At 46.0% G+C, this 25,113-nt stretch overlaps 1 long non-coding RNA gene across 3 annotated transcripts; it reads left to right on the top strand.

The window, feature by feature from the left end:
* Nucleotides 1-17,751: 17,751 nt before the first annotated feature.
* Nucleotides 17,752-21,368, top strand: LOC135386024 (uncharacterized). Of its 3 annotated transcripts, XR_010420562.1 has the most exons (5): nt 17,752-19,634; nt 19,714-19,777; nt 19,854-20,315; nt 21,117-21,203; nt 21,312-21,368. It is a non-coding gene; the product is annotated as an uncharacterized LOC135386024 (long non-coding RNA). The 3 variants fall into 3 exon arrangements; XR_010420560.1 differs by having other exon boundaries at nt 17,755-19,634; nt 19,854-21,203; XR_010420561.1 differs by having other exon boundaries at nt 17,756-19,634; nt 21,117-21,362.
* The last annotated feature ends 3,745 nt before the right edge of the window (nt 21,369-25,113 follow it).

Below are 25,113 nucleotides of genomic sequence, written 5' to 3'. Positions count from 1 at the left end.
GCAACTCTGCAGACGTAGATGAGGTGCGGTGCGAGAGACGGTATGCTGGCACGACGACATAGTCGGGATTGTAAAGGCAGCAGTGGAGCCGTGTAAGTTGGTCGACCCATCTGTGAATACTGCAGTGTGCGAAGGATAACGGCACTGCATCATGTCTAACGCAAGTTGTTTCAACACGGGTGCTGCAACGTGATCCCTCTTGCTCTTGAGCCCAGGAATGGTAATGGAGATCGAAGGTATCGAAAAGACCCACGGAGGGGACCTGGGGACGACTGCGCTTCCAACAAAAGCCGGTAGCAAGGGCTTTACAGCAGCGATGCAGTGAGAAATGTTGCTCTGCCTCCGCCTGTTGAGCTTGGAAACCAAGGGGTGACGACGGTGTTCCGCGACGAGACGTAGATAATGGCGCACAGTTTCTCTGAGACGTAAGACCTCTACTGGCAGCTCGCGGGCCTCTGCCACCACCATGCGCGTTTCAGCGGCGCGGGGTACACCGAGGCAGATCCTCAAGCTTCTAGCCAACATACACCGAAGTCTCTGTTCAGATGTTCTTGAGATGCCATGTAAGACCGGGAGGCTGTAGAGAATGGTTCCCCGAACCAATGCCCCATGAATCGATAGGAGCGCTTCCTGATCAATCCCCCATGCAGCGCCAGCGAAGTGAGAAATGACATTGGTCCAGCGTTGAACTTTCGCTTCCAGGTACCTGATATGGGCGCTCCACGAGAGATTGGCATCCAAGATAACACCCAGGAATTTGTGGCACTTCACTTGGCTGAGTGTATTATCTTTCCGGCAAGCTGATGCTGTTAATACTTAAACTTAATGCGAAGCTGACCACAGTATGAAATCGGATAGAAATGAAATGCGAGAAAAAAATGGTCTCGTGGAATCACAGCATCACAGCCTAGTACCGCTGTTTTAGAGAAGTGTATGGGTTTAGCATGATTTACATCAAACATCGCCACAGAAAGAGTCTTTTTAGTGAATGACAGTCGTGTCTTCGACGTAATGCCTCGCAAAGTGGACATACCGAAGCAGCCTAAATAATTAGTTCAGGTAATTGATCACGCCCGTTAGATTAGTTAAGTCAGTTAATTTAGGTACTGATGTAAGTTTGATGAAGTTACTTAGAGGTAACATCTCCTCGAGCTTGAGGAACGCACAATACTCCCCCAACACTAGGAAATCTTACCTCATTTTTGCACACCAGTGCGTTTTTCTTTTTTATTTTTTTTATTTTTTATCTGCCCTGATTGCTTGCTGGTGCGGTCGTGCCAGGTTGAACGTCCTTCTCGCGTACTCATATGCTTTTGCTGAGTAGAAGTGCAGATGAGAGCAAAGCTTCATAGGGACTGGGGCTACCATCGAGTGCTGACATTCCCATGTTTGTTATGTAGAGTGTGCTATACCAAAGCCAGCTGTACATCTGAAACTCCAATCAACATCAACAACATCAAAACGGGAACTGCGGAGCAGTGGTTTGAAACCAGAGACTTTTTCTGGAGATCTTCTATGACACTTTCCACAATTAGCACCCTTCCCTTCAGGCTTAACGTCTCTCATGGGAGTCATTTGCGTCAAGAGTGACTCCCACCTTACGTTATAATGTGAGAGGGCTCTTTTTCTACTACATATCTATGGTCTGCAGACTGCAACGGATTATACAGTTGTGATTATGGCCCTGGCGTACCCTGTCCGGGAAATGATACCAATCGTATCATGTTGAACGTGAGGTTTAATGGAAGAGGGCTTTCTTGGTTTTGCCTTCTGTGTGACAGTAATGTCACGATATATGTTTTTGTACACAAGCTTCCAAATGTTATCTTGGATGAACCAAGAGAAATGCTTTTTTTTTTTCAAGTTCAACATTTATTTCTTGCAATTATGCATTTGAAAATACGGCGAACGTGGAGGGAGCTCACAAGACAATATTTTTATTTCAGAAATGACAGTGTACAGGTGCAATATATGTAAGTCGGCTGAACCCAATTTTAGGTTGGAATGAGCAATGAATAACAAATGCTGGCTTTTTATTTTTTCACACATGCTGATCTTTATTTTTTGTTTTGCTGGCTATGTGTTCGCTGTACTACAAAGTGCTTCTTACGAACAACACTCTTGTTACTTTTAAGCTTTTCATTTCCTTCTAAAATGTTCCTACCCTGAAAAATCTGCTAACTCAACTCGACTTCACTTCCACATCACAAAATATTCAGTAGGTCTGACTTGGGCAGGCTCTGCCATTGCAAATTTCCAGAAAGTGAAATCCTTCACACTATGTCATATTCTTTAATATATCGATACTTTTGCAAGGACTGCACATTCTGACAGGGTACTCCTCCTGCCGCTAAGGCGACTACAGAGAGTTCCAAGGGGCCGAAAGTAACGGCAGCACAAATGTGATCAACAGTTGATGTAAGCAACGTCAGCAGCCCACAACGCTGAAATTCTTGCCAGTGAAGTGCGCTTCCACGACATAATTTTCTTCTTACAGCACATACAGGGTGGACGCTCTAAAATGTCAGTCACATTTGCGCACGTGATGCTATATCTACTTGACAGATATGCTTCCGCTACCACACAGTAAATAATTTATGTCAGAGAAACGTACGAAAAAATCATGGTTGCCATGCACTTTACGTAACAGATGTCATGCACCAGTCATGCACCAGTACGTAACAGAATAAATACGACTACGGAAACTTTCGTCTGCGTGCATTTCGTATGCGCTACACTAGTAGACGGAGAGGAAAGTTTGCGTGGTCGTATTTCTTTTGTTACACAGGGCTTGGTAACCACATTTTCTCGTAGGTTTCTCTGGCATAAATTTTTTACTCTGAGGCAGCAGATATCTGTGCGCCAGCGAGGTATCGCGTCAAGGCGGTATCACGTCACGCACGAAAGTGTGACTGACTTTTTAGAGCACCCATCCTGTATTTAGACGTGCATTCCTATTAATTTAAACAAGGATGACGGATCCCCTGCGGGTTTTAATTACTAAGAGTCTGTAGTGTAGAGGTGGATTAGATCTATAAGACTTAATACGAGGAATTATATACTATACACTGAGTGCCTTTAAAAATTTCATGTGACACATATGATTTTACTTTTTGGAGCTCCTGTGGTAATCGAACTTTGTGGGCACTACATCGATGCCCAGTGTTTCCTACACAGGTTCTGCACCAATTTCTTCAGTATGTCAAGGCGGCTGTGAGGGAACCTGTATTGAGAGATCACTTTTGTCTTAAACACTGTTACAAATAACACGACACGCAACGAATTATTATCATTGCAACAAGCTGACAACATGGCTCACGCACAGAGGAGGTATCCTATAGTTCCACCACACCACCGCTACGGAGGCACCGGTTCTTTGTCACAACTTAAACCAAGGCACAAAACAATACCAATACATGAAAAAAGGTGATCTTCTTGGTCTGATTACGACGTAATACTGAACTTCTGCGCGAAGGTGTTCCAAAGGAATGACTGTGCACTTGCCTCGGTAGAGAACACGGTGTACCGGGCTAGCAATGCATTCAGTATAGCGCTCAAGTACCCGCACATACACTGATGACAACACTACCAGTGTAGTGTAACATATTCTCTGTAGCATATTATGCACTGAAACTATATTTCGCGCCGGGTAAAATGCAAGTGTGTTAGCTTGAGCCTCAGAAGAGCCATCAAACAACTTGCATCGAGTGCTGGTTTCAACACTTCAACAACGCTTCATAATTGTCAAATGAATATACAGAACGAACGCCGATTTATTCCTTGATAACGAATGACTCACCTGTGCAAATTTAGGCCGTGTATCCTCGCCTGTACGGTTGGTACAACCGTAATTGCAACAAGCTGCCATGATCGTTGCGGCGACTGTTTTGGGTACGGTAAGATGGCGGCCAGTGGCCGCGCGCTCGCGCTCCCTATCCGCGATCCAGCCTTTTACAATCGAGATCAGTGGTTACAACATGCATCCAGAAGTGCGTAATATTTACACATTTGTGCCTGTAGGGCGGAGGGGGTCTGGGGGGCCCATTTACTCCTCGCTGACAGTTACGCCAGACAGATAAAGTTACGCCACTGTTATGCGCTGCGACAAGATGGCTCCCGTTTATCGTTGTGCAAAACGAATTTCCCGACAGCGCCACGGTTAGAGCTCAGCCTTATCGCAGTTCTATTGCCCCTATCAGACCCTGTTTGGCAATAATTAGCACAACCAACGGTTGCCAATACAGATTGGCGGAATGAAAGTGAGACCTCGCCGCCTTAGCCTTTTGTATCGATTTAGTTGTATATTATAGGAGCCCATTCTCCTCGCCTATTATCTTTATCTGAGTCAGGTTATCTCGCGCGTGAAATGCCTGGCTCATGCTAAGCTCACACAGCGTGCTTCCTCTTCCGGAAAACAACATTTGTCTAAAAATGACACCCCAGGGAGTATTCCGCTAACACAAGCATCGAGTGCGCCCTCTCTCTGTACTTCCTTAGCAAGAGAGCAAAATGCAAATGCGATTAGAACATAGCAAAATGCGTTAGAACATTTGTCAGAAAGCACTATGGAATCCTATGCAGTACTGAATACTGAATTACATTTCAGGCGGTCCTGCTAATCACCTGTCACGCTAATTTCGGAGCTTTGTCTATCTCATCGTTTCCATTCTCCAGCGTTAAACTGTCATCATTTATTAAGCGTGCAAATGCACCCTTCCTTCTCCCCTATTGCATTCACCTGAATTCTGCAACAGGGAGGCCGTTTGTAAGTAAGTTAGTCGTCCTCACTTATATGCCTAGCCACTGTTGATTCGTGGTGCTAACACGGAATCAAAAATAATAAAAAAACGTATAGTCAAACTCCTTTACAACGAAACTCAGGGGACAGCAAAAAAAATTCGCAGTAAAGGTATTTTCGTTAAAAAGGATGTCTATTATTGGACCTATAGGCTCCAGCGGGACCGCAAAAAAAATTGCTGTAGTGGTATTTTCGTTAAAAAGGTGTTCGCTATAAAGGAGTTTGACGTATGCCGTATCTGGTCAAAGAAATACTTTTTCCGTATACTGCTAAGCATGGAATACAATGGCTCTTGACAGCCATTGTAAACACTGTTACGCATCGCTCATGAAGGTGAAGATCGGTATGGTTTGTTGTAACGTGCCTCCTCGTCACAATGTCCACGTGGTTCGATATATCGGAACCCTAGTGTTTCGTGAGCCATCGCATGAACACCATTGGTGTTACGAAGCAATAACTAACATCTCCTTGGGCCCTGAATGGTGTGATTTATCTTGGAAATGTTGACGGCGTTGAAGGCGATGCACCTTTCTCTGTGTATCAAGCTAACCGCATGTATAGCCAAGGGAGTAATACCCTTGCCACGCGGACAGAAAAAATGACATTATCGTGTAATGTCAGTCGGGTCCCGAACGCCATTTCTTACGATAGTCGTGATACACATCAGATTTTAATGACATTAAACGCGATGATGGCGATGCGGGTCTGCCACTATCCGCGTAAGAGATGGGGCACCTGAAGAGCGTAAACGTGTTTTTTGAAGAGATTGGAAACAAATATAATATCCCACAAAATGAGAAAATTTGCTTTATTTCATTATATATGGCCTATACGATGTCGGAAAACTGTTGTTATCTTGCCTATCAGCTGTCAATCAACATCAAAGTCAAATATGCAACAACGCAATCGTTGACAACGCCAGGCATTTTGCCAAAAATAATGCAGGTTTTCGTGTACTTTATAAAATAATTGCGCTGTGCGGAGTACAGAGTGTATTTATGGAGGTTTTGAATTGGTCTCGTGCTGAGACAATGGGAGCGAGGGTACACATTAAGTGGGCGCGAGAGAGAGAGAGAGAGAGAAATACATGATGAGTACGATATGGGGATGACTTCCGCTCATTGAGCAGTGGGCGAGAGATTATTTAATGGGTATGAAGTTTTCCTCCGTGTTGTAGCAGGGTGTGCAGGTTTCTGATGTGTTGCGCATAGTTTGTATTGCTTTCCTGGACTGCATTGCAGGATTATCTAGCAGTCCCAATTGTGAACTACTCTGAACATTTATGTCAGTAAAAACTATTTTTTCTATTGTTTCCGATGTGATGTATTGTTTAATTTCCATTTGAAGTCAGACTGGAGAAAGTGAATGCTTGGAAATTTACAATAGAGGGTTGCAGCTTATTCGTTGAGATATCACATAAGATCCCAGGCAGCACCCCGACGTGGGTCCCAAGCTGGACAAATATTGGCTGTCTCGGATTCCCAATGTTGGCACAATTTTATAAATGCAACCTGACCCAAGCAACGCCTTATATTGGTACGCCAATATTCAGCTCCAGTAATGCCAATGTAGGCCCCATATTGTCCAGGTAGCAGCTCAGTATTGGCCTCGCATGTGGTCTCATATTGGGCAAATGGGAATTCAATATAGCTCCAATCAAGGTACAATATTGACACGACGACATCGAAGTACGGTGTGCCAGTGCAGTTATCACATTCCCAATCATATTACTTTTTTTGTAGTGTTTCCTGCGTTACTTGTAGGCCTATGAACTGAATTACGACGTTCTGAAACCAAGATTTCGTGCCAAAATATAAATAAAAGAAAAACAAATGAAGACTGAGAATATCGAGCCTGATGAAGAACGCCAAAACTCTTGGCACAAGGCGCCGGGGTGCCCACGCCTGGCACCACACAACATGCGTCTTGTTATTGTTGCGCTTCAAACTACTCACCAGGGTTCCGTATTTGTTGTTCGACACCGCATTCGAACAGATACAGAACGTAAAAACAAGCCCAGTGCGAGTGAGGGCAGGACGAGAGAGTGAAGCGCGCCCGTAACGGTGTGATGATTGCGGTGTAACCATCGTAAAATGCAAATCATCAAAAATTGTTGGCGCCAATAGTTCTGGTAGTCATTTGTACCCTGCGTTCATTTTCTTATTCGACATGTCACCAGTATTGTGACAAACCTATTACGGACCGAAGTACCCAGAAATGGGGGGGGGGGGATATGTTTAATGCAAACTAAAAAAAAAAAGAGAGAAGGGAAAGGTTAGCCCCGGTGAACGGTGAAGGCTTGCTATTCCCTAAATCTTTCAAGCAAACAAAAGGGACAAACAACTGGGATACAGCAAATTATGAAAAAATACAGAAGAAACAGCTCCTTCACTAGTCGTTGCGCATAGGACGCATCAGAGAATGCCCAGGAGTTTAGATTCCCGAAGGAATCGTGTCAGCGCACACGTGACTTCAGCGTGCTGGGTAGAGCCAAGTAGCACCGCGAGGGGGGGAAGAAATGTTTTCGATATCTTTGTAGGAATTGCAGTGACAATACGAGGTTTGAATGAGGGGATGTCAATATTTGGCCGTTCTACTGCAGGATTTCATTTGTAAAATTGGACCGATGTTGCCAACATTTGGCCAGTCTGGGACCAGCATTGGCATCGTGCTGCATAACAACGTAAACTACTATTGTCCCACGCTGAACAAATATTGGATGGATTTTATGCCAGTTCTGGCTTAATTGGTACAATATGGGAAATACAGTGGCCATATCTGAACCGAAAGGAGGCATGCCGATACCCGATCACTCTTGAACCAGTTTGCAGTTGCAAAATTGGACGGATAATGGTATCCCATCTATCCAATGTATGCCCACTCTGGGACCCCCCATGGGATATTGTTTGGCCGGCGTCTATATGTAAACCATATTGCTCGTTTTCATCCAATATTGTTTTGCCGACGGCTACATGTACGCCATATATTGCCCGTTTTCGTCCAATATTCTTTGGTCGCCGGCAATATGTAAACCTTATTCCCCTCCTTTCATGGAATATTGTTTCGCAGACGGCTATATGCAAACTATATTGCCCGTTTTCAGGCAATATTCTTTGGCCGACGGCTATATGTAGACCACATTGCCCACTTTCAGCCAATATTGTTTGGTCGCAAGCTGTATTCGGGCCGTATTGCCCGCTTCGATCCAATATTGTTTGGTCCTCGGCTACATGTAGACCACATTGCCCATCGTCAGCCAATATCGCCTGTTTGCTGGCTATATATGGCGACCATATTTCCAATGTCCAGTTAATATTGACCGGTTGTTGACAATGCTGGACCAATATTCCCATGCTGCAACAATTATTGGAAGCCACGTCATCCTGGCTTGTGGACAATGCCACCACGAGCGTGCCCTAATGGAAGTCTCTATGCAATGCATTGACAAGCGGCCGTTCAACCTAGCGAAGATCCTCTGTCCGTGGTCGAAGGCTGCCCACCAGAGTGACCAGACGCAGGGCCTTCGTCTTCTGGCGGACTACTTGTGCTCCATCGGTCTGGCGACGGCTCTTTGAAAGCCCCCATCATCATCCCTTCATCCTCTCCCAACGCGAAATAGAGCAGTGTACCGCCTCAGCGGCGATGAATCGCCCACCCCATCACCATCCAATGTATGTGTGTGTGTGTATGTGTGGAAGAATAATGGTAAACATGGTTATTTATAGAACCGGTCGCTCCAGTGTCCCGACAATAACGGACCAAGTTAGTGTGCGGCCTGGGATGCCTGTATAATATCCCGTGAAATATGCCCTTTTCCAAACTATCGACATTGTTCGGCGTTGTTCATATCGTATTTCCCAGTCGGGAAGCTATATTAGAACCTTATTGATACCATGGGTTCCATCGTCAGAAAGTGTTTTTCCAAGTCAACGAAGGCAGTCTCTGGAGACGCTCCTGCATCCGATACAAGGATCCAGCTGTATAAACACTAACGACTGTCTTTGTGCTCACGAATGTCGCTCAACAAATAAACAAAAAGCTAAACTCCGACGAACTGGAGCTTGTGCTTTGTATAACCCAGCTGTATGTGTATAACTTTCACCAGGTGCATCATGTGACCAGGTGACTCATCATGATGTGCACAAATCAATCCGTCAAAATAATGAATAACTTTTTGTTCCGGGGAACCTGATGTCAGAGTTCGGATGTTGTTTCACGTTACCACAGCGGTCTATAAATTATAATTTGCCATGCTCCTGGATTTGTGTATGGTTGTGACAAACAATTATTGATTGTGGTGCCGCGTAGGCAGTTACAAATCATCGAATAGCGAATGCTTCTGCTCGAAACCGCTCGTACATGAAGTAACCAGTCCAATGAAACATGGCTTCGCAATGCAGTTAAAATGTCTATGATAAATTCTAAAACGAACAAACAGTTCCGACTGTGCACGTTTCGAGTGGAAGCTACCATAAACATGACTGGGCCTCACCCAATTTTGGGAAAAGTTACTTTAAAAAATTACTGAGTTACACTTCCAGTAATTACACGAACAAAGTAACTAAGTTACAGGTACAGCTACTATGCACAAATAGTAACTAGTTAAGCTACAGCTACAAGTAACTTAGTTACTCTACAGTTACTTTCCACAACAAAAAAAAAGGTCAAGGACTCCAGTTAAAAAAAAATCTAAATTCCTCACAAGTGCAATGTGAACCTGTGCAAGTTGTGCTGGAGCAACAGCCGCTGCCCCAAGGTTGTCTCTGCGTATCTGACCTGCTTTATTCTAAAGCATCCCTACCAATGCTGAAAAGCCTCTCAACTGGGATCTAAGACACGACCCCGCTTTTTCGATATTGCGTTTAGGAGCGCTGACCACCAATGTGTTTTCTTATTATCAGTGTAGTGGTGACATTTTATATTGTAGCAATACCAAAATTAACTTTAATTTAAGCCATTTGCGAGGCTAAAGGGCCAGTGTTGTACTTCTGTGCGAGGGCCACCTCCAAATGCAGTGGACGCGCCATTCGCTTGTTTCTGAGTAGCGTTGATACGTGCACCCGTTTCACGTCGCCATTCTTTTACTTCTGCGGGCAGTTGTATGAGCCACGACTGACATGCGGAAACGGGTATAGTGAATGAAAAATGCGAACGCGTTCCGAAATTATTGCAAAAAACTTACAATTCTGACTAATTAATTACGCTCTAAAAACATAGCTTCACCGCATAGAACGCTCCTAGCCAACCATCACCACGAATGACAACGTTCCCTCCTTTGATTTGATAAAAACGGAGGCCGTACGCCATTTTTGTGGCAATGATGAACTGCATAATGCCAGAAAAATGGCGTACGGTCCCCAGTTTTCACCAAATCAGGGAAAAGAACGTCGTCAATTGAGATGATGGCGGGCTAGGAGCGTGCTATGTGGTGAACTTCATTTTTAAGGGTGTACTAACTACTAACTAGTTATAGCTGAATAGTTACTTTCTTATGAAGAGTAATTAATCACAGTTACTAGTTACTTTTCCAGTAACTAGTTACTTCTGAGTTACTTCCCAAGACTGGTGTCACCTATGATGTCAACCTCTGCTATCAAGCTACGCGCAGGACCTACACGCGTTGGAGAGGACGAATATGAATAATTTTTTGACCAAAAAGTTTTTAAGCATCGGTAATTTTTTTTAAATTAATTTTTAAAGGAAATTTCGCTTTCGGGTCAGATAACCGTAAGGCCACGTACCCACATGCGGAGAATGTGCGCGGAAACACGAACGCGGCGCGGAGAATTGTTGCCGCTGGGCGGGAAAAGCCACCTCCGCTTTCCGCTTTTTGCCGATCGCGCAGTGCACGATTTTTAGCGGCATCCGCAGACATGTTCGGCCAATCAGGAAGTAAACGGAAGTTGCGTGGGTTCTTATTTTCTTCCGGCCTCCCGCACGGAGAGCATTGACGGCGTCGTTGACTGGAAGGTACGTCGCAGTGATGCTCACGTTTTTCAACCAGCGAATTTATGAAGGAAATAAAATGTCATTGCTGCCTACGTTATAGCGCGTTGCATTAAAATGACATTTTGGGCCGACACTGGAATAAAATTTGGGAGTGCAGGTAAGTAAAGTGTAAGATATTGACTGTCATAGTGTCAGAAAGTTGAAAGCTAAACATTGTCCAGAAGAAAAGAATGCGATATCGTCACAGCGAGTGAACCCAAAGCCTGCGTTTCTTGCGTCTGTGATGTTGATTTCGCAAAAGCTCAGACGTAAGAACGGAAACGTCGTTTGCCATCTTGTCAAGCTCTCGCTGTGGAGAGTCGCGGGCGGAGGCAGTATAGCTGGGGCGGCATGCATACGCGTCCGCTTGCGGCAGGCGGTTGCGCACATCTCTACCGCATGTCGGTACGCGGCCTAATAGAAAGGATGAACATCCTGAGAAGTGAAACTGAGAACCTTCTCGTGATATGTTGAAACGTTAAACTACAGATCTCGAAATCATGGTACAGAATAGTGCAACCGAAAGTCAGTAGTACGCTAGCTTGTGACACGCCCGGATGCATACTAAAAACAGAACGTCACCGCATAGCACGCTATGCGCCAACCATTGCCACGAATGATAGCGTTATCGCTTCTGATTCCAAGAGAGAGGCACGCACGCCTTTTTCTGTCAATTTGGATATATGATAATTGGCACAAAAAGGCGTACGCCTCCCTCACTTTTCGTGGCAGAAGCGATAAAGCGAGGTTCACACTAGAGTCACTGAATAGCTTCGCTCAGAGTATTGCATTCCGTTTCCCCGGCACTATGCCGACAGCCGTCTGGCAACATTGAGAGCACAGCTTGAGAGCACAGCTCATTTCACAAAATCTGAACTCGGCGGCCTTTTGTTGACACGTCAGTGGAACCGCACACTCTTAAAAATGAACTTCACCGCATAGCACGATCATGACCAACTAACATCCCTAGTGACATCGTTCTCGCTCCTGGGGGCTTAATCGCTTCATCGTCGTTACAGTCGTTACAAGTTAACGAGTGGCGGGAAATTCAAAAAGGTGGACACCTGACACATTGCGCGTGACGTGTACCACGGCCTTCACGTATCGCGTGAAGAGCGCCGTGCACGTGTTTTATCACGTGCCCACCTTTTTAAATTTCCCGCCCGCCTTCTTGAATTTCCCGCCACTCGTTAGCTTGTAACGACCGTAACGACGATGAAGCGATTAAGCCCCCTGATTTGTTGAAAACAGGAGGCGTACGCCTTTTTTGTACTAATTATGTACTGGATAAGCGTTACAAAAAAGGCCTTCGCCTCCCGTTTTCAACAAATCAGGGGAGAGACCGATGTCATTCGGGATGATGGTTGGCTAGGAGCGTGCTATGCGGTGATGGTCATTTTTAAGACCGCAGTTTCTTACCGCCCAGGCAAAATGACCGTGCTGCGGCAAATTTATTTCACATCACGAATTGCAGCGCGTTGACCGTAACAGCAAGCGCGGTTTTGCTTAGAGGGCCTTGATCCATTGTCGTCAAGGAAGACGCAAAAGCGTGGTCGAATAAAGAAGAAAGAACGAACGTCTACAGACGGGATTCGTCATTAACATAGCAGACGAACTTAACGGGCCAATATGGCGTCCCCATACCCTGCCCCCTGACGTAAAACTTGCAGCAGTACATCAGTTGCAGTACTCTGAAGCCATTAAGTGACTCTAGTTCACACTATTGCATTTGAATGCGTGCGGACGCTTGCGGACGTATACGTGTGACACAAGCATCCGGTTAGGCTGTTAATTCACATACATGCGTTCATCGTAAGTCACAGCCAATGAGCGCCTTGCGTTTTGTTGCGGAAGGTCCCGCACGCGTCTGTTGCCATGGTAACCAACGGCGGCGCCCGCGCCCGCACACAATGAAACGGACTAGTGGGAACCATGCTTTCCCTGGCATTCGCGGTAATGGATCGTACGTTCGTTCGTTCGTTCGTTCATTCGTGGCAAGCTCTGCTTTTAGAGTGTGGACAGCTTCCCCACAGATTATGTCAAAGTGAGCTTTCCAGGCGATAGCAGCAGCAGCAGCAGAGACAACCGAGAAAGTAGGCAAGTGCGAGCAAATGTCTTGTTTTTGGGCTGCAGACAGCACTGGGATATATAATGTAGCTTTTTTTCTTTCTTTCTTTTTCTTCTTCTTTTCTGTTTCAATGATTTGTGTGTCTTGTTCCCTATCTGCGACCTTCTGGTCCGATTTCTCCATTTTGGATGCCGAAAAGCTTGTTTCTAGAGGTGACATATTTGCATTCACTCAAAACCTATGACCTGGTTCTGACTTTTTTTTTATGGTTCACTTCACACTTTCCTGCCATAACCCACAAACCCTCGGCATAACAAGGATCGAGTGTCAAGAGGCAGTCGTGATATGTATGATATACAGGGTGTCCCAGAAAACGTGTCATTGAATTATAATAAAAAAACTACGCCACCTAGAATCATGCGGTCAACAGCATTTGTTCTTATTAGGTTTTTGCCACCTCCTAATGTGAATGTCATGTACTCCGAGTTTAATTATGTAAATATTTGCGAACTGAACTCGGAAATTTGCCAAGTCACTTTTTTACCCCACCAATATGAATAGCGTGCCGAATTCACTGAAATTCATGATAATTCACAGTGATATTCACGAGCTATCCCATCGGAAAAAATAGCCGAATATCATGCTTTTCGGAGCACCGGACCATAACGCGCGATGACTTTTTGAGCGCAATCGCTCTCAGTGCGACGAAAGGAGGTTCCGAAGCCAGCCCACAGAGAGATAGTAGAAAAAGTAACAGTTCCTAAAATGGGGAGAGCGAAAGCACAATCCCAGCGAAAGTCGGACGTGATAAGCCGTACCTGTTTTATCTCTTTCTGCGATGTCGGGGAGGGCTGGGCTTCCAACCTCCTTTCGTCGGACTGACAAAGATTGCGCTCAAAAATTCATCGTGCGCTATTCTGTGCGACCTCCGTAGATCATGATGTTCGGCTATTTTTTCCGATGGGATAGCTCCTGAATATCCCTGTCAATTATCATTAATTTGACTAAATTAGACACGCTCTTCACATTGGTGGGGTAAAAGAGTGACTTTTGCCAGGCAAATTTCCGAGTTAAGCTCGCAAAAAATTACATAATTAAACTTACGTTACACGACATTCACATAAGGAGGTGGCAAAAACCCAGTAAGAACAAATGCCATTGACCGCATGACACTAGGTGGTGTAGTTTTTTATTATAATTCAATGACACGTTTTCTGGGACACCCTGTATGCCAGCAGATTCGAATAAGGATTAGTACGTGCGCTTTCGATGGTAAGCCCTTGTTCGTTTCGCTCTAACGTGAAGTTTTACGGAAGTACCAGGACGCATTTTCTAGGTATCATCTCATATGGCCCAACTGTGCGTAAGGCCCAAGTGATCAGAACGCCCAAATGTTCATAAGACCCGAAAAAAAGTTGGGCCTTTTGAGCATTTGGGTCAAATGAGAAGGGCAGGGTAAGGTGTCCAGAAGGCCGAAATGCCCAGAAGGCCAAAATATTCATATGGCCCGAATGGTCATATGGCCCGAAAACCAGGAGGGAAGACTAGGAGGGACCTAGATATTGTATTTTCTTTGCACATATGCACAATATTAATTAAATGCTGAATGCTACAGAGGAGAAAAAGGTAACTGAACTCAAAATATTAATAGAAGTACTGAAATTAAGAAACAAATTTTCAAGCAAATAAGATATAAATGTGACAAAAAGTAAAATACAAATAAATATTTCGTCCTTACAGCGTTCAATATTTCGCTCGGTACAGATTGGTAAGCTCTGTGCCTAATATATTTATTGAACAACTGATTCGTTTGCCGCATTAAAAGCTTTTCAACTTTCGCTTGAATACGGCTATGACGCACAATATGTAGCGCTTTTTCTGCGAAGGAATCCAAGCCGGGCACGGCAGTGGCGTAGCCAGCAAAAATATTTCTGGAGGGGTTCAGGAGGGAATTTGCGTAGGAGAGAAGGGTTTACTCCTCGTTTCTCTCTTCCAGATGCGCTACCAAAGGTACGATTTCGGGAGGGGTCTGAACCTCGCAAACCACGCCTACGCATGGGACCGTTTTTTCCGTTCTAACCCATCGGTGCAATTTTTTCCGAGACCATTTGTTCCGTCACCAAATTTTCCGGGGCCATTTTTTCGGGGCCGTTCGACCAAATGGCGCTCTATCAAATAGGCGTACACCTTCGAATTGATTCTGTAACTGAACTCTTTGGAGACTACATTTCACAAAGCGGAAGAAGCGCATTGTTTGTGTTCACGTGAGATGCGCGCTGCAGAAGGAGCATATTCCACTGAGTAACCGAGTGCAATTGTCCAAACTGGGCACTGCTTGATGAACATAATAAATCTCAGTCCCGAGCAAAATACCAAGCTGTAGCGATTCTCGGTAAAGTGTGGAATTCCTGCGCAGTCACACCTGAAAAGCGATTTTAGAGAAAAATATTTCTCGCATATAACTCGCACTGATAAAAGTACCGCATTTTTCTGTGTACAAGCTCTGTTATATATAAAAAAAGTTCTCTGAAGAAGTCCTGCGCAGGATGATGACGCGCATATGATGACATTAGATGACGCGCAGGACTTCTTCAGAGAACTTCTTTCAATGTATAACGGCGCTTATACACTGAAAAATACGGTCGAAAAAATACACTGTTAGTCTTCCTTTCTGGTTTTCGGGCCATATGACCATTTGGGCCTTCTGGGCGTTAGGGCCTTCTGGACACCTTATCCTGTCCTGCTCATTTGACCCAAATGCGCAAAAGGTCCAATTTTTTTTTCGGATCTTATGAACATTTGGACGTTTTGGTCACTTGTGCCTTATGCACACTCGGGCCATATGAGATATAACCCATTTTCTGAACTTAGCGATCCCTGTCTCCATCGTCAACATAAAAAGTGAATTTGATGGGGAGTACGAATGAAAGGTGCTGACTCGTGCTGTGTATGAACAACACCTCATGTCAGCGTCATCATAACATCATTTGTTGTTTGCTGATATCACGACAGCCGGAGGCTGCAACTACTGTGCAGAACACGTCTGCTGAACGCATTTACTCCGCGCCTTGGATCATTTCGTTCCACCTCTGACAGCTTTATAAGCTCCGAAAAATGGGTCCCACGAGTTCTCGCTACCAACTGAACCAGCTGTAAGAATACGAATTCGAGGGCATTCCTAAAATTCAGTATGCTCTTCCGGGGTGTATTGCACAAAACATTCTGTTGCTGCACATTAGTAAATAATTTTTAGAGCACTGCATGTTGGTGTACCGTTTTGTGGAAAAAGTACGTTTAGTACCAGTTTATTGCGCATTTGTTCGTTGATGTTGTTGATGTTGGCGAAAAAATAATAGTGAGAGATTGAATTCGGCTACTCCCATAAACAGACCCCCCCCCCCAAAAAAAGTAACAATAAAAACGCCGCTTTCGCTATCAGTATCGGCATAAGGCCAAGTCATCGGTTAACCTAGCGCAAAATGAATCACACGGTCCTCAGACTGATTTCAACGCACTGCTCTGAATAAATGTCACAAGCGCTGACAAGGCAGCATCCCTCTTGTCAGATGGCCAAGGACCCAGCAGTTTTACGCATTTGTTCGTATTTGTTGAGATGTTCGATCTTGAGCTCATCGCGAGCTTCACATCTAACCCTTTGTTGTATGCAGAAGGGGCAACCAACAAGAGGGGAAAATGTGGAATTCCTTCTTTTTTGCAGTTGGAAGAATGGATGCGTTCTCTTTTGTCGAGTACTGGAGGGGACATTATGGGCATGTAGGATCTTCAGTAGTCATTAGGCGGTGGAGCACGACGTTCTTATATTCTGCTTTTCGTACATGTACTGTGCAGGGGGAATGTGGCTGTCAGCGTGTAGAAGCTTCAAGGCTGTCAAGGATGGAGTGAACGGCCTGCCTAGTATATAGCGAACCTGATGCTCACGTTAGCTGCAGGCATTATGCTTTTGGCCACTTTGCTCACCGTAGTGGCTTGTTGACACTACATGTGGGATTGGGCATAATAATTCGACTGTAGTGGGGGGAGTGTGATATATGCAGTGATGTTTCTCTTTCCAGCGGCCGTTTGTTTTGGGGTTGTCGTAGGAATTGGTTTTTTGGTTGCTTAAAGGATGACTAGTCAACTTCTAAGTGAATAAGCAATCTATCACCCATGATTTCAAAAGTTGTGGACTGTGTTGCAGTGGGTGCAGTGTTCATTCTGCTGCACATGCATCTTATATCGATGAATAACACTGGAATGTGCTCCCAACGTCAAGGTCGAATGGCGAGGGTTTACATGACAAATCGACGGAGACTCCCAAGGTCGCGGAACACTCGACTGAAACTCAGGCCGGTTTCACAATAACGTCTTTCACGAAGCCCACTGGAACCTGCGAGGCTCGATTGCCCTTCGGTTCAATTTTTGAAGGAAACGGTGTGAAACGTGTGAAACGGGCCTTTGGGAAAGCTGCCGGATAAGCTGCCTGACTGGTTTTACTCGACAGCTGTTGTATGAACGACCTCATCCAGCGACTTGTTTTCGCTGGGTCACGCAACATGGCAGTGACGTTTCTAGGTCACTTCTGATTGGTCGGAGGAGTCGTGGCTAGCTGTAAGAGGTAAACAAATCGCCATGCGGTCCGGATGTGACCATAGGAGTGCGGAAAATGGCTGCGATGCCTGTATCAGAAGTGCTATTTTTCCCGCGTGGTGATGTCGGTTCGTTGAAGAAATGCGAGCAAAATGTGAAGACGGCTACGCGTTAATTTTCGAACTGATGGACTTCTGCTTCACCTCATTTACGCGCGCATCGTTCAAAGGCTGTTCCTACCGCGTGAAGATAATATACTATCACCCAATAGACAAATACAGCCCAAGCAGCACAAAGGACTGGGATTCGGCTGGGAACGTAACGGGGATGATGGGTTCGAGGTGGCCGATATCGCCGTCACGAGCCCGACTGCTTCCCGACTATGTGAGGGGGAAGAATTGAGGGAGAGGGAAACTACATAAAATTATTTCCCGATAGATCCCCGTTCGTGTCCCGGTCAGAATTCTTTCCCGATAGATTCCCGTTTGCGTCCCGGCCAGGATTCTTTCCCGATGGATCCCCGTTAACGTCCCGATCTGCTGTGGTGTACTGGCTAAGTATTTCTTCCCGCTCGTCTCCCGATGTTTATGCAGATTCGGTAACACGTGATCGGATGGTACAGCTCGAGACAAAGTTTCTGAAACACGGGTTTTCTGTATTGGACTTTTCCCAGCCACCTTTGGGAAATGCTTGTTGAGCAGAATCCTTGGGGATTCTGTTCAACAAGTGTTCCCCTTAGGCCGCAGGGGAGGCGTAGAGAAGTGAAATACAAAACACCCGTGTTTCAGAAACTTTTGTCCCAAGCTGTACGAGACAGTGAAGCATCCCTTCAGGAAGGAATTTGGCTGTCTGGTATGAGGTAACTCTTTCAAACATTGGGCTGCAGTTCACTTCATGTGTTGTGTTGTGTTGTGTTGTATGACGGAAAACATGCACACGCAGCACCCTGAACAGAAGTATTAATGGAGCCTCACTGCAAAGCACGCAAGTACAAGATACTCGGGAAGAGTCGGCCACGCCCGAACGAAACGACCGAATCTCCCGAATCGAAAAACTCACGTGAAACGAAACGAAGAGAGCTTTAGCAAGTCGAACTGATCGGACGAAAACCGCTGCACCGAAACCCGCAAAGACTACGCTGGAGCTCCCTGCATTTGGGCTACCGCGACTGCCATCGCCATCATCTTTGTTTTGGTTGTCATTGCTGGGTGCAAATGGCCGGCGTGTGTGTTCTTAATGTTTCTGAGCAACAAGTTTTGCAAAGTTTGGTTCGGAGGGAGTATGGAACGCCGTTTTGTGGTCAACGTGGCCAGAGTGCCTCAAAAGTACTCCTGCCGCATTCTGGTCACTGTTATAAATGTGAATCCCTGCCACCATCAGCAGCTTTTAAGTAGATTCATGGCACATGAGGAACCTGCGATGTACACCATCGCACACAGTCAAGAAAAATGTAGCATTTAACCTTGCTTTCCTTCATTATAACAAACAAAAAAAAAGAAAGAAAGAAAGAACACTAGAGAAAGGGTCGGCAAAACAGTGAGTGTTTTGTTGTTTTTGATTCTATTGATCTCTCACTGTCAGGTTGCACTGCCGATCTGTTCACAATCATAACTAACTAATACCTTAGCTTTGGCCAATCTCATGTTGCAATTTTGCTTCAAACACAACATTCAGGGATTCTTATGAAAACAGCAGCATTTCTGAAAGATCCTGGAACGGCCACAATCTCAAGAGGTAGTACGATTCTACCCGTCGTCATATTTCGTCCGCCAAGCCATTGCGCGGAGATGTTGGCTCCATGCCCATTTCAACACAGGCTCACCCGCGCTCGCTCGCGCGTCGTCGCTTGTCTTCCATGCCACCAGCCAGCGCTGCGCGCTGCCTGTCGCGCATGCGCTGTTCTTGTTGGCTTCGCTTTGGCTGCTGTAACGGTCGTTTCTCGTCGCCGCGTGTAGTTCACGTAATTGCGAGCGTTCCAGCAAGTCTAAAGCGTTTTAGAGGCTTTGTATTGTTGTTCTCACCTGGTGCTGTCGTTCTTGCAACCCGTCTGATATTGCAACTGTCTGTAAGTGGAAGCGTTTCTTCTAACCGCGAGCAAACCAGTCGGTCTCGTTTGACATGTCAAAGAGTGAAGACGCTACCTTGCATGTGAAGCCAAATCGTTCTTCGCCTTCAGGATTATTGCCGTTTCAGGTGTGTAATTAATATAACTCTGAAGTAATATGTTCGACTGCGCCATGCATTCTCATTGTTCGTTTTACTCTATTTGCAGGGATCTGCGCAACGACAGGGAGATAGAACGCCAAGTGAAGTCGACTGTGTACTTTGTGCAGACGGTATGTCATATGTCTCTACACTGCTCTACATATAGGTGTCCTGCCATCGTATTTTCTGGAACGATATTTCTTGCAGGTTCAGCGTGTATGACGCAGCGGCCTTCAGCAAGAGAAACTCAAGCACCGTGTTCAAATGCAGTGGGGACTCTTGCTGGCCATGACAACGCTTAGAAGTGCTTTTTCGGAAGAAGGACAAGTTGGACCGGAAATGAGGACCTAGGTGTGCTCTTTTGCGCTGTTGTTCACCGTTCGATCATTACCAGTTTTTGTGCCCCCGTGAGTTCAACGCTTAGGTATGTTGATGATAAATGGATATGCGTTAAAAGGTACGTACTCCGGAGTGGTGAATTGTTCTGGTGAAGTGATTCGCTGCTATCTCCTGTTTCGTGAGGGTTCTTGTCGGTACTCATATACCGCAGGCATGAGGGGCTTTCTTTGCAGAACATTTCAGTAAACCAAGACTGCAGCATTTTCAAGATTGCCATAACCAGCATCAATGCAGCTCTCATGTCAACATCAGCATCAAGACAGCTCTGATGTGAGCATCAGCCAGCGCAGCTCTGATGTTAACATCATCAGAGCAGCTGTGATGTTAACATCAGACCTGATGTCGCTTTTTTTTTCAATAGGGATGCTTCTCCTTGACCATGTTTTTTTTTTGCTTATTGACGTTTTTGTGAAGGAACGCTGAATATGCGCACACCATTGACTGTCAGCTCTAGTCCCGGTCAGCTGTCATTTTTTACAGTTTTCGTTGTAGTAATTGCTAGTCATTTGCACCAAAGGCGCTGGATGTGAACTATTTTCTCTTTCCTGGACTTGCATTTCTCCCAGTCGTTGGCTTTGTCATTTTTTCATAATTTAAATTTTCTCTTGGTAACTCTTGAGTTTCGTAATCCCTACGCTGTGCATTTTACCATTTTTGATAAAGCTCATTCCACGTACCGTGCACATACTATTTTGTGCTGAAGTGCAGCAATTGTTTCGTTACGTCTAATGTTACATGCCATTCATTTTTGTGTCTGGGCAGTACTGAAGCGTGAGCAGATAGGCAGACTGCCTATTACTGCATAACTTCGTTTTCTTTGAGGCACCACCACTTGGACAGGCAGACCGCCTCTTGCTGTATACTTTTTCTTTCTTTTGAGACACTGTTGACGTGCGAGTGGTTACGCAGGCAGGCTGCATATTACTGTATACCATTTCCCACCATGCAGCAATTTTACCGTTACGTCTAATATTAATGCTACAAGCCGTTCATTTCTTCCAGGGCCATTGCCGAAGTGCAAGTGGTTAGGCAGACTGCCTACTACTGCATACCTTTTTTGTTTCCTTTCAGAGACCACCTCTTACTGTGTACGTTCCCCCCCCCCTTTTGAGACACCATTGAAGGGCCAGTGGTTACGCAGGCAGGCTGGATATTACGGTAGACCATTTCCACCCTTTTCTTTTCAGGCTACATTGGCAATGACAGTAGTTATGCGGACATGCTGCATATTTCTGTATACCCCTCTTTTTTTGTTTTTCATTTCAGACACAATTGGCATGCATTGGATGATGCAGGCAGACTGCTTAGTGTACACCACTCGTCATTTAGTCTATTGAGGTGCTCCAAGTGTTGTGTCAGTCTATTTCCTCTCCGAAAATAAAATGTTGGGCTCTACACACACTGTTTACACTCAAAATTATTGTAATTATTAAAAATAAGCATATTAATGCCAAAATATGCATGGGGGGGGTAAATATGCATGGGGGGAGCCCCTGCCAGCATTATCGGGGATCCGCCGGGGACCTGCTGGGACCGAATACTTGCTGCCGATGTCGGTCCTTAATCATCCCGGTGTTGCAAACTGGAGGAAGGACCGGTATCGGCTGGTGGCATGCCCCCGACTTTGTAGGATTCTTTCCCGATGCTGGACCGGCTTCGCCCCGGTCCTTTGTGCTGCTTGGGAGGCACCAAACTGTGAATGCCCAAACGGCATCCATATGGAAGACGCGATATGGCCAGCACGCTAACCACTGAGCAACGCCAGCTGGCGAGCATATCACGTCGAGACTGGGACGTACCCGGGTTCGAACCCCAGTGCCGGCTGTGCTGTCTGGGGTATTTCTTGGGTTTTCCTCAGACGCTTTCAGACATATGTCGGCACAGTTCCCTCTGAAGCCGGCCCAAGATGCACATTCCCCCAGGGTGTAAGTCGTGACGTTGCCCACCTCTGTGAGGCCTACAACGGCGAGCCCTTTCACCGCTCCCGCCGCCGCCACCACCACCACCACCACCACATTGAAGACGCGATGTTGTATTGTTGTTGTATTGTTGACTCTATGAGATGAGCCACAGAAGATTGTGTACTCATCTTCCTAAGATGTTGTATTGTTGTAAGATGCCGTGAACGGTGTATCAAACACGGACGTACCGCAGCACTGATTACGGCGACCAAAAAGTAGCATACCACGTAGCATATATTTTATGGTGTTACTACTGGTCCCCAAGCGTACTTTTCGTGATATTAATAATTACAGGGCTACTCTGGCCGACGCAAGGGCAACGTCCGGAGAAATACCAGAAGACGACCTGAGTGCGTTCGAGCAAGATTTGGTGGTTCTGTACTGGTAAGACTGTACGCAACATTCCAAGCAGCACACAATATTGGGCCCATAATGGCGGGTCATTGGCGATACGGGACCCGTTTCGCTGAGATTTCCCCCATATTGGCTGAAACTGGGCAATATGGGCCCCATATTGCCCAGTTTCAGTCTATATTGGGAAAATCCTGGCAATATGTGCCCCATATTGCCTGAAAATGCAGAAAATGGTACGTACCCGTGTTGCACAAATGGCCAAGCAGCACGGCAAGATTGGACGTTGAAGGACAGAAATGCCCAATTCAATACGTCGTTACATCGAACAACTTCCTGCAGATGATACACATTGTTCGAAACAGTCAACATACGTGGCAGTCCCATTGTAACATTCACTAGAAATCAACACCTCGACTTTCCACTTTCTGGAAGCAGCCGCCATCTCGCTTCGCGATGCCAATGCCAATCGGTCGAACCGACTGAGAGCGAGCGTGGTCGTTTGAGCGAAATCACACGTCCTGCAACTAATGCGCATGCGCGACAGTCGGATCGGACGTTTCGTACGGTCTAGGATGTCGCTGGTTCCTCTAATGATAACGGAATTGCGGCAGGTCAAGTAAAAAACACAATGTTTGATAGGAAGAGATGGCTCCTCTGTAAAGCTAGGTGCTTTCAATTTACTGCAGGCAGTGTCAGTTGCTGTCAGGCGTATGTCCGTCACCGTCATGAAACTGCTTCGCTCCTTTGTACTCTCGGAGCGTGTTCGAAATATTATTTCCATAATATATATTTTGGTGCACATACTATTGCGATTCCAATGAAGGCTCCTGAGGGATGTTTGGCATTGGCAGTTTCGTTGGAGTGCCTGCCTAGCACTAGACCTGTGCGCCGATGCCACCAGGGGAATGAACGTGTAGTATATTTCTATTGTTGGGAAAAACTCACATGACCTCTGACATCGGGCCAATCGTTGGGCCTCGGTAGAGTAGTTTTTGGCTTTGTTTTATTTTGTCTCCCTGGGTGACAGGTGACGTAAAGCGACGCTGCCGGGGCGTTCTTTTTCCCTTTCCCCTCTGTTCTCTCCCCCGCTTTGGCGGTTCTGGATTTTCGTTCGCATCCAGTGAAATAAATAAAACGCGGAAGCGTTGGCACTTTCTGTTGCACAAGGTGCTTTATTTTTCGGGATTGGTATTTCCAAATCACACATATGCAGTCTTCTGTATCTGCGCCAAACACAAATTCACATGAACATTGTTTCTGAAGTTCGAGTAATATGCCAGAGCAACTTCGCATTCACTGTTAACTGATATGTCTCACGTGGAAGATTTCACAGTAGATCAGTAAATTCACTGCACAGGCACACACATTCACAAATCCAGCATGACAGAAAACATGTCCACATCCCTTTGCTGCTTGTGTAGTGTCACATGTCAAGGTTGACCCGTCACAAAGGAACCTGTGCAGCTGCTAAGCCGAAAGATGATGTTCCAACCACTCAGAGTGGTATATCCATTCGATTGCGTCCATGCAGATGCATTTCTGAAGCAGACATGAGTAGAGCAGTACCTAGTTGATACCTGAGCAAGAAAGACCTGAACAAGGATCAGAAAACGTGAAAACTAAAAATTCTACCGGCCGAAATGTTGCGTATACGCCACAGGTGCGGCGCTATGCTATGCTACGCTAAGCGGCAGAATGAAATAGGAACTGACTTACCTGCCATCGAGTGGAAAAACACAGTATTGATCCTTCTTGAATCGTTGTCGCGCCAAGCAAGCGAAGCAGACCTGCCTTCCACTTATCTATCACTGAATTTACTTGCAGGAGTATCCAAGAGGATTCGAGTTTTGCAGAGTCGGTATCGACGGGCACTAAAAACCATCCAAAGCGGTACCGGCAAAGATGCTTTGCGTGCGTCCCCGCTGCACCATATTTCGAAACTTTACGGCGAGCTCCTCCGGCTCCCCAGACACGGCGGTGCCGGCTTACGCGCGCCACGGAAAGGTTAAAATTTCAAACTGACCAATGAGCACTCGCGTACCAGGGGAGCGGCCGCAGGAGCCAATGGGATGCTTCGGTAGAGAACTCGCGCTTGGACGTAAAAATTTTGACGTTTCATGACGTTTGATGACGCGAAAGGCTCGCAGCGCCTCACTTTAGTCCGCAAAGGAACTCGCGAGTTTCATCCCCTTGATGTCACTTTGACCGGCGGCGGCGTAGAGCCGGTTTCGCCACCGGCGGTGGCGGCGTCAGCGGCGCGAGGGCGTAAACGCGTAAGCCGTCCACAAGCGTACACAAGCGCTAGTGGCCTACGAGCAGGGCCGGTGCTAGGGGTGTGCCTGAGGCAAAGGCACACAGGCTGTGTGCCTTTACCAATGTTTTGCATTCGTTCAGCAACGGTGAGAAGATTTTCATGTACCAACATACTCACTTATCGAAGGGCTTATCTCCATCCTTCTCTTTTGCGTTTGTCAGGCACTCCTCGCAGAACAAATCAGAGCCAATCTTCCGCTTCTTGTCACCGTCTTGCAAAACTAAGGTGCCAAAGTAACGCCACACCGCGCTAAATGCATTTGAGTTCCTATCAACAGAGAACAACGCCACGGGCTTCAAATACGGAGATCCAGTCATCATCAGGTACGTCGTGTGCCACATCACCGCTTTCTCGGCGTTGCTCTCGACCGGAGTTTGTCATGGGTAGCGGAGGTGCGCTGTCTAAAAGCAAGAGCTGAGAGTCGTCTTAATGTTCTTCG

Source organism: Ornithodoros turicata, chromosome 2 (genome assembly GCF_037126465.1).
Source record: "Ornithodoros turicata isolate Travis chromosome 2, ASM3712646v1, whole genome shotgun sequence".
Lineage (NCBI taxonomy): Eukaryota > Metazoa > Arthropoda > Arachnida > Ixodida > Argasidae > Ornithodoros > Ornithodoros turicata.
The sequence above is the reverse complement of the archived record's forward strand: the minus strand, read 5'-3'. Positions and strand labels throughout refer to the sequence as shown.